Source organism: Solanum verrucosum, unplaced genomic scaffold (assembly GCF_900185275.1).
Source record: "Solanum verrucosum unplaced genomic scaffold, falcon-dt-bn FXZP01000203.1, whole genome shotgun sequence".
Lineage (NCBI taxonomy): Eukaryota > Viridiplantae > Streptophyta > Magnoliopsida > Solanales > Solanaceae > Solanum > Solanum verrucosum.
Window position 1 is genome coordinate 279,497 of NW_026020815.1, and position 7,451 is coordinate 286,947.

At 29.4% G+C, this 7,451-nt stretch overlaps 1 protein-coding gene and 1 pseudogene across 1 annotated transcript in view; both read right to left on the reverse strand.

Annotated features, from left to right (window-relative positions):
• LOC125813446 (kirola-like) overlaps window positions 1-7,451 on the reverse strand; it is a 436,501-nt gene that overhangs the window by 275,507 nt on the left and 153,543 nt on the right. The window lies entirely within an intron of this gene.
• On the reverse strand, window positions 179-5,017 carry LOC125813415 (kirola-like; annotated as a pseudogene).

A 7,451-nucleotide genomic window follows, 5' to 3' on the forward strand; every position in this document is an offset into this window, starting at 1 on the left:
GGAATACAATCCCTAGAAGGAGAGGGAGTACATATGTAATACATTCTTCAAACATAATGCAACTTATTTCACACACTAGCTAACTAGTTAGAACTAGCTAGCTAGCTAATATAACACAAACACACACATATATGATATATGTATGTGTGTAAACACACACATATGTTTTTCATATGTATCACTTGAGAAGGTGACTCTCAATATCTTTTGTCAGACCAATGAGAAAACCCAATAGAACAAGAGGTTCTGAAGTTTCTTCAGTTTTCTTCTCGTACAGAAATGTCCATGTAGTCCGGTGCTGATCACTTGACGTAATAACAATGAAGGACTCATACAACTCTAACACATCTCCACCAATCACTTTCCAAGTGATTGATTTACTTCCAGGATCAATGGCTTCAATCACATGCTTTATAATCTATCTTTTCCATCTATACGATTAATGAAGTCAAAAAATAAGAGATAGTTAATAGGCTACTCCATCTTTTAAACCCTCATAAAATATATAAACATTCACAATTACATACTTTTAGCTCATTTCTTTAGGTTTTTCTTTTATTTTCGTTTTCTCCAATGAAATCTGTAATATATTTGTACAATGTCTTACGATATTTGATTTGTGAGTAAAAATATTTTATGGAAAGTATATATTAAAGTTGAATCATATTTCAGAACATAATAAGGAGTGTTATGGTAAAAAAAATTATTATCAAAGATTAATAATGTTGAAATATTAGCTAGAGCAAACAAAAGACACTAGTTCAAAATTTAAGGGTGTGTTTGGTTTGAAGGAAAATGTTTTTCTCGAAAACAAGTGGATTTCTGACTTATTTTCTCATGTTTGGTTGGTGAGTAGAAAATATTTTTCAAAATATATTTTTTGGTGTTTGATTTGTGAATGAAAAACATTTTAAAGAAACTATCTTTTATTTTTAACTAGAGAGTATAAAATAATTTTTGACCCAAAAACCAACCTCAATAATCGATCAAGGATATGAACCCTACACGCGAACTAGGACAACAACCCCGAGACAGATCTGAAATCCGACCCTGAGATCTGAACCAAGACTTGATCCCCACTTTTGACCCGAGACCCGACATTTGAATTGAGACTGGATATCCGATCCAGGACCTGACCCCTACCTCCGAACTTGAACACAATCTATTAATTCAGATTTTGACTTCGACACTCGAATCGAGAACCAACTTCTAAATCAGGATCCGACCCCGACAACCAAGACCTGATCCCCACTTTGTTTTTTTTAAAAAGAGATTTTTTTTAAAGTTTAATTATTATTTATTTTTTGACTGGGGGGGGGGGGGGGTTCGGGGTACGGGGTGAGGCAAGAAAAAAAATTGTAATTTGAGGTTGGAGGACATTTTTGAAAAATATTTTCCTTAATTTTTGAAGGGAAGTCATTTTTCTTAAATTTAAGAAAAATAAATTGATTTAGAAAATATTTTTCAAAATATTTAATCCAACCAAACATGTGAAAATTAACAAGCATTACCCTAAATTTGACGGATGCAACATTTATGTTGCAAACATGGGTTAAGAAGTTGATTACTCATTACAATTTTAGTGATTTTGCACATTTTTATTTCCCGTTGAACCTTATAGAGTACATAAACTTTGGGAGCAAGTAATATGATGTTAAAAATTAAGATACTTATATAGAAATGACTTTCCTCAATCATCAAATAACCTTTTTATGAAAAATACCATTAAAAATCGCCTTTCTCCTAAAATTAAACACACCTAAACTTATAAAAATTGGTCCATATATAGAGAGAGGGGAAGTGTATATATTACCATCGTTATATTTCCAGCTAACAACTGAACCAACCTTTATGATTTCACCTTTAAGAAACTCAAAACTTAGTATCTTGCTAGGGGTTATGTTGGGTATAAGATGAGGTTTGGTGTGAAAATGGTCATGAATTAAGTGTCCTCCACAATTCACTTCTATTGAAGCAGTCAACTTACCTTTCATGCCTATTTTTTTTTTAGATATACTAAAATATTTTACAAAGAAAGTGATGATAAAATAATTAGAAATCGTAGCCTTTATATAGATTTCACTTAATTGGACAGATAGTTATTATAAACATTATAAGACATAATCCAAGACATATCATGGAAAATTAGAGGTAGGCTGTTATCCTATAAAATCCAAATGGGGTATATTTGATCCTCTTCACATCTATTTTTTAAATTATTTTTCTTTTAACGACTAATTTTAATTTACTATTTTGGTGGCCAAATTTATCCATGTTTCATTAATTTTCTTGTAAAATTTATTATTTTACCCTTTTTTTTTTCAAATACAAAAACTATTTGACAATATAACGGAAAAATAGTTCTAAATTATAATATAGCCATAAAAAAATAGTTTTAATTTTTTTTCTTTACATTAAAAATGAAAGAAAAAAATAAAATAAGAATAAGAAAATCAAATAATGATAATCAAAGAAGTCAAAAAATAATTTATATATGGAAAGTTAAAATATATCTTGAACTTTGCTAGGAGGATCATATATACCCCTACATAATTATTATTTTTAAAATTTAGAGTAAAAAATATAAATTTAAAACTAATTTTTTCACTTCTGTTTGATGAAGGGTATATGTGAGCTCATTTTGTAACGGTAGGGGCATATGTTAGTCATTTGTATAACAGTAAGAATATATATGAGTCAATTTCATAACGAGGGGCATATTAACTCTAAATAGCCAAATTCAAAGGTAATCAGAGTTTGGTAAATATTTGATAAAGATCAAATAGTGTTATTTCCCTTGAATTGAATTGATTTGTCTTCACCCTAAATATGGAGAAAATTTTGTGGAAGCGTCACACCTGAATAAATTTTATAGTGCATAATTCAAATTTAGTCGAGTTCGCTTCAATATGAATTTCAAACAGGGATTGAGAAAAAAAATTGATCTGCCTCACTTTGTCCTGTCCCATCCATCTTCTTTTCATTGCGATTTATTTTCTTTTCTCCTTTTCTCCTATTTTTCCTCTTTAATTTCCTTTTCTCTTAGTTGGCTCCGTTATTTTTTTTGTTTTCTTTTCTCTTTTTGTCGCTTGCTTCTTTTAATTTATTCTTTTGATTTTAACAACAATATACGTTAATATCTCAAAAGGCCAATTAATTTTAAGAATTTAGTTATTAAATTTTATTTTGTATCAATAAAATTATTCAATTTAAATATTTATATCAATTAAATTATTTAACTAAATTTATTATTCAAAAAACATCTTACCTGACAAATAATTTTTTTTTTATATCATGTAACATGAATTCCACAAATAAATAAAAATTTTAAACTCATTAAAAATTTTCAGGGGCAACTTAATTAGTGAACCAAATATTATGATATTATTGTACAATATTATGTCTTATATTTAGTAAATAAAATAAAAAATATTTTTGTTAGTGAAACAAATATTATGATATATATATCATATCCTAAGGACTCTTAATAATTTAAAACGTTTAATGCTTTTAAAAAAAAACTATTAAATTTATATAATTAATTTATTGTGCTGTTGCACGTAAGTCTTGCATCAATTAGATAACCACACATTTTAGAGTTGTAATGTAAGATATTTTTTTAATAAATTTATTTGAGTGATTCACTATAACAAAAACAACTTTTAGCGGCAATAAATAGACACATTAATAAAGAGTGTTAAAGTCTTTATCGGCATTAGTTAAGTGTTATTAGATACAATGTCGTTAAAGAGTGCTAATTGCCGCTAAAAAAATATAGTATAGCGGCAATTGAGCTATTGCCGTTAATTAATTGCCGCTAAAGAACATTTTTGATGGAGTGATTATATTATATAAAGACATTGGTGCCCATGCCGTCCAAAAACTAAAGCATATATGTCATTCACTCTAACGGAAGACTAAATAGAGACACGTATCACAATCTTATCCCTTGATCCGATATTTAATAAATGTCGGGTCGGTGGATTCTTTTATGACATGTGTATTTCCGTTAGTATAAAGGGTATATATGCTCTAGTTTTTGGATGGCAGGGGCACCAATGTCGCCCAAAAATATAACGGAGGGTATCTGCATACCATTTATAATAGTTCGGGGGCATATTTCTCATTTTTCCCTTCTTTTTTCTGATGCAAAATATTTTGTGGTAATCAAACACCGTCAAAAAACTTTTTCTTAAAAAAACTATTTTATTACTTTTGAAAAAGACCAAACACACATATAAGTAAAAGAACACGCACGTATTTTCATACATACATACAATATGAGAGAGAGAGTGAAAGAAAGGTGTGTTACCAGCGTAATATTTCCAGCTTACTATCGAATCAATTTTTATGATTCCACCTTGATGAATTTCAAAATGATTGACCTTACTAGGACTAATGTTGGGTATATGATGAGTATTAGAGTGAAAAAGAACATAAATCAAATGTCCATCACACTTCACTTCTACTGAAGCAGCCAACTTGCCTTTCACACTCATTTTTTTTCTTTTCGATGTAGCAAAATTAATGTTGTGGAAAGAAAATGGTGAGAAAATGTTTGGAAGTTGTCCTTATATAGGTTTTAATTGTGTGAAAAACCTACTAGATATATTATCCACAAAAAATATAGGATCGTTATGTGGGGTGTATAAGATAGCGTGTGACTCTGATGTATTAGTTATGTTTATATTGGTTATGCTAATATTATTTCTTATGCAGTGTTTGTTCTGGTATATCAAAAAGAGAGAAGTATTAAAACATCCACGAACTTGGCGCGGATTATTGGTTTCATCTCTGAACTATTGATAGACTTAAAAACACCCTATACTTGACGAACTAAGCTTAAATACACCCCTCCCGGGCCACATGATACAACAAGTGATTACACTCTCTTTAAACGGGTGAAAATTTACAAAAAGCCACATCAGACTTTTTATTTATTTATTTTTTCAGTCAATTTTTAATTACCAGCAGCTACTATAATACCCTTTTTCTTCCTATTTAACTTCTCCTCCATTAAAACTGACCTCAAAACAAGATTTAAGATGAGCAAAATATGGCAGCAAAGGAAGCCCTAGAAAATTTCAAATTGAAATGTAATCCTTAAGACTAAAGCGAACAAAATCCTAACAAAATAAAGAAAAGCAGATCCTTACCAATACTTTAATCAATGTTTTAAGCTTAAAACCCTTTGATTTCCATGGAAATCAAAGGGTTATGTTGTGAGATTGTAGCGCGTGAATGACACATTATTGTGTATGAAATGGGAGAGTGTAGTTAAGCTTAGCTCGCCAAGTATATGGGTGTTTTTAAGCTATCAATTGTTCAGGGATGATACAAATAATTCGCACAAAGTTGAGGGGTGTTTTTAATGCTTATCTCTATTAAAATAATGTGTTCAATCATTCTAATTTTTTTTATTTACAAAAATACCTCCGCAAATATGGTGGAAAGTATGTAAAAGGTTTTGAGGGAAACTTGTGTCTTTATAACCATTCTAATGCATGCTTTAAAGATCGTTGCATTACTAATATCATGAATTTCTATCTATAAATTATACATACCTTAATACTAAATAGAGTGTATAACTAAATGCAAGTAGTATTTATACATAGGTTGAAAAAGTACATTAAAGAAGATACTCATAATACACAAAATGACATTATCATTATATCAATAATAAAAAATATGATTTATAGCAAAAAATACTTTTGAAACAATAACAATCAAAATTAACGCTTGAAGCATACATTTTTATGTCAGGGGCTTATGCCCTATGGAACTCGCCTTTACTTAACACTTCAAGATATTTTTGGTATACCCCGCCCTGGGACTCACTCAGAATTCTAAATTCCATGACCATTGATTTTAATGTTTATGTTCTTTCATTTAGGAATTTGTTCTTCTCTAGGGAGCTTTCTTATCAGGAAGCATATTTTTCAACATTATGAATTTGAAATTTTGTATGGTTGAAAAATTTGACCAAGAAGTGTTAGGCTTAAACGGATGAATTATAAAGATGAAGCATATTTATTATGTAAAAGTTGATGTTGCATTTATAGAATTCTATTCCGATGTTTCATAATAGATCAAAATTCTAAATATTTTTTGCAAGAATAAAGGTTTCTTTTGAAAGCGGGTAAATATAATTTTCGATTTCTCTTTTCTTGTTTAAAATACCAATGTAACTATTCTACATGTGAAAGGTAACATTAATGTGTCCGCTAACAGAATGATCCTATAAAGGAAATTTGAATTTAGTCGGTCTCAATACTAAGATCAAACATCGTTGTGAGGAAAAAAAACATAAACACAATTATCTGTAATACAATTTAACCTCGTTATGGTGATTTGCGGTAGTGTTTGTCTAAAAATTCCATGTTTTCTATAGTGAGTTATTGTTATATATGTATACTGACATTTCACATTTAGATCTTAATATGTATTATAACAAAAGAATGCATTATTTGTCAATTAACCAAAAAAAAAAAAAAAGTTAAGAAGACAAACACAAAATCTAGCCCAATCCATCCAAGAATAACTGGCCCATTTGTTAACTCATTTCAACCCAGTTCAATTCATTAAAAAATGATTTAATATGTAGCCCAGACTGACTCATAAATTTTTTTGTCTATATATTTATAAAAAATATTTTTTTTAGTTAATATGTCATATGTAGCCGTAATATAGAGAGAATAAAAATCGGTACTAAAATGTTAAAATTAAACAAATAAAACAATTAAAACTTAATAAAAATTGAATGAGTTGAGTTATGACCCGCATTTTGTCTAGTCACATAGACGGGTTAATAATCGTCCCATTAATAAATTCAATTCATTTTGACCTGTCTAAATTCAGTCCAACCAATCCATATGACACCTTACCAATATCATTTTCTTGTGAAGTTGTCCATAATTGATAGGCACCACTTTGATACAAAAAATTTTAGATACGTAAAATTTGATATGTACATGACATTGATGATGATTATCATAAATATGTTAACAAATTATTTTAATGTGTGTCAATGTAGCCCTTGTGGCCATTGGTCTCTCATTCCCGCACACATCATTTATATCTATCTTTATGATTTAATTTTCAATGATGCTAAATAAGGGAAGTGATCTTGGGTCTTATTATATTTTACTAACTATAATAAGCGATTTCATATTATAACTCTACAATCTAAGAAATTAACTTTAGTATCTCAACTGAACACTAAGTATTTTACTCTCAACAAAATAAACTCTCTGGTTGTACAATTCTCACAACCACACCAATAATCAACAATAATAAGATTTAAAAAATTAGAAAAATGACACCCCTAATACGTAGACAAAAATACAAGTTCCATTAATAATATATCAAAGCTTATTATCTCCTCCCATTCCCAAACAACGCCCCAACCCCTACCCCTTTGCTACTCCACTCCTTGACTACCTCCACCACCC